At 49.3% G+C, this 3170-nt stretch overlaps 1 pseudogene; it reads left to right on the plus strand.

Moving 5' to 3' along the window:
* The first annotated feature begins 239 nt into the window (after positions 1-239).
* LOC101598199 lies at positions 240-1757 on the plus strand (annotated as a pseudogene).
* Positions 1758-3170: the final 1413 nt, after the last annotated feature.

Consider the following 3170-nt stretch of genomic DNA (forward strand, 5'->3'; position numbering starts at 1 on the left):
TGTAAAATGCCAGGTGTTAGAACATGTAATCCCAGCACTGGGGGAGGCAGACATAGGGAACCTCTAGGGTTAACTAGTTAGCTCACTAGTTAATCTAGTCTAACTGAATTGGTGAGCTCTAGGTTCATCAAGAGAGCTTGTCTCAAAGAATAAAAGCAGAAAGCAGGCAGGTTCCTGGCTCCCCGAGCGTCTCCGAGTCACGGGGAAGCCTGCCGGCCCCAGGTGAAAGTACCGGCAAGGAGAAGATTCAACTTGTGACTCTAGACAACCTGAAACCCAGAGGAGCCAGTTCTGCTCCCCAAAGTCCTATGATTTCTGGACTCCCTGTGATGACCAAGGTAGTGGGCATGGCCAAAGTTCTGGGTCCCAGGCCGCCTCAGGAACCAGTGGGGCCTGCAACTGTGAAAGTGGAGGACGAAGACGAAAAGCAGAAGTGCCATTCTAGCCTGGAGATGTTCCGTCGGCGCTTCAAGCAGTTTGGGTACCAGACACCCCTGGGACCCATGAGGCACTGAGCCAGCTGCGGGTGCTCTGCTGTGAGTGGCTGAGGCCCAAGATCCACACCAAGGAGCAGATCCTGGAGCTGCTGGTGCTGGAGCAGTTCCTGACCATCCTGCCCCGTGAACTCCAGTCCTGGGTGCAGGAACACTGCCCCGAGAGTGCGGAGGAGGCTGTCACTCTTCTGGAGGACCTGGAGCAAGAACTGGATGAGCCAGGCCTGCAGGTCTCAACTCCTTCAAAGGAACAGAGGCAGAAGATGTCATCTTCAAGAACCTCAGTGGCATCCCTGAGCAGTAACCAAGCTCAGCCTGTGGACAGCAGCCCCAAGTATGAGTGTTGGGGCCCCCTGTACATCCAACAGACTGGTGAGGAGCAGGACTTTCCTCAGGATCCAAGAAAGAATCAAGGTTGTAAGACTCCCCGGAAGGGTTTACCAGTAGATGAGCAGAAAAGTTTCGAAGAAGAGTCTCACGCAGATGGACTCCAAATGGACATCATCCCCGTGATTACTGCCAATAAGTATGGGGCCAGGTCAGAGATGCAGTGAGTGGGTCAGCAATCTTGAAAGGGGAGCAAAACCTCTGCAGGTCACAGACTCCAGGAAGGGGGCAGACTCGGCTTCTAAGCCCACCCCAGGAGAGAAGCATTACATATGTGCTGAGTGTGGGAAAGCCTTTAGTAATAGCTCAAACCTTACCGAACACCACAGAACACACACCGGGGAGAAGCCTTATGTGTGCACCAAATGTGGGAAGGCTTTCAGCCACAGCTCCAACCTCACCCTTCACTACAGAACACACTTGGTGGACCGGCCCTATGACTGTAAGTGTGGGAAAGCCTTTGGGCAGAGTTCAGACCTCCTTAAACATCAAAGAATGCATGCAGAAGAGGCACCCTATCAGTGTAAGGACTGTGGGAAAGCCTTCAGTGGGAAAGGCAGCCTCATTCGACACTATGGAATCCACATGGGGGAGAAGCCCTATCAGTGTAACGAGTGTGGAAAGAGCTTTACTCAGCACGCAGGTCTCAGTTCCTATCAGCGCTTGCACACAGGAGAGAAACCCTGTAAGTGCAAGGAGTGTGGGAAAGCCTTCAACCACAGCTCAAATTTCAATAAGCATCAAGAATCCACACTGGGGAGAAGCCCTACTGGTGTAATCACTGTGGGAAAACCTTCTGTAGTAAGTCCAATCTCTCTAAACACCAGAGTCCACACTGGAGAGGAAGAAGTACCCTTAAGTGTGAAGTGTCCTTAAGGTGTTCGGATTTTGAAAACGTTAGAATGTGAATGCTAGGGAGAAGCCCTGTAACGCAATAACAAGTCTGGTGGGTAGGTTTTGCTCCACTCGTCAAGCAATGCCATGGAGGGAGAGCTGCACAGTGGCACAGTAGGCAGGTGGTCTGCAGATTGGCCGTGGACTCCACACTGGTCATCTGCCCAACAGAATGCCCCCTCCCCACATTGCAGGCCCCAGTGAGCACGTGCAACATTGTCTTCTGCGTAATTGAGTGATGTGTATCCGTGTAGCTGATGAAGAAACATGCCATTGTCTAACTGTTTAACATGTAGTCCAGTTGTAGTTTGTAAGAGTTGAGCCACTGTGAGCACTGGTTCAGAATAAACTAGCATCGTGTAACAAAAAAAAAAAAAAAAAAAAAAAAGCAGGGCGTGGTGGTGCATGCCTTTAATCCCAGCACTCGGGAGGCAGAGGTAGGAGGATTGCCATGAGTTCGAGGCCACCCTGAGACTCCATAGTGAATTCCAGGTCAGCCTGGGTTGGAGTAAGACCCTACCTTGAAAAACGAAAAAAAAAAAAAAAAAAAAAGCAGAAAGCAACAGAGGAAGACACCCAACATCTATGTCTGGCCTCCACACACAAGTGCACATATACACATGAACTATGTCTGGCTTGGAGGTTCATTTCAGTGGTGTGGAGCTGACTGCAACACAGATACACACAGCCTTTTCTGAAGTCATCACCATTATCAGTCTTGTTTTCCAGGTGGTGAGACTAAGGCTGTGGCTGGAGATATGATTCAGTGCTTAAAAGCATTTGTTTATAAAGCCTGAGGGCTTGGGCTCAATTCCCCAGTACCCAGATAAAGCCAGCTGCACAAAGTGGCACACATATTTGAGTTCATTTGCAATGGCTGGAAACCCTGGCATTCTCATTCTTGCACTCTCACTGCTTGCAAATAAATAAATAAAGATATTTTTTTAAACTGAGGCTCTGAGACCTCAAATAGTTTTCTTGGATGCCTGAGACCCTCCTGAAGCAGAATTCAAATTCAGGTCCTTTAGCCTGTTCCCAGAGGTGCTAAGAGACCTTTGTGACATCATCTGTGAAAACTTGAGCTCACAATGGATTGGTTAGACCACACTTGGGTCAGCCCCAAAAGCATGTAAGCATCCTCTGGGACATCAGGGCCAGGAGAAAAACCAAGGGCTCACTCCACTGCCAAGTGTGAGATTCATTAGCCCTGTGAGGTAGGTATTTGTTCATGCCTCTGGCCCCATGAAGGAGAAGTTGTGGCTCCCTAGAGCTCCATTACTTTTTTGTTTATTTTGGTTTTGAAACGGTCTCATGTAGCCCAGGCTGGCCTCAAACTTGCTATGTAACTAAGGATAACCTTAAACTTATAATTCTCTAGCCTCCACATTCTAAGTG

Source organism: Jaculus jaculus, chromosome 5, assembly GCF_020740685.1.
Source record: "Jaculus jaculus isolate mJacJac1 chromosome 5, mJacJac1.mat.Y.cur, whole genome shotgun sequence".
Lineage (NCBI taxonomy): Eukaryota > Metazoa > Chordata > Mammalia > Rodentia > Dipodidae > Jaculus > Jaculus jaculus.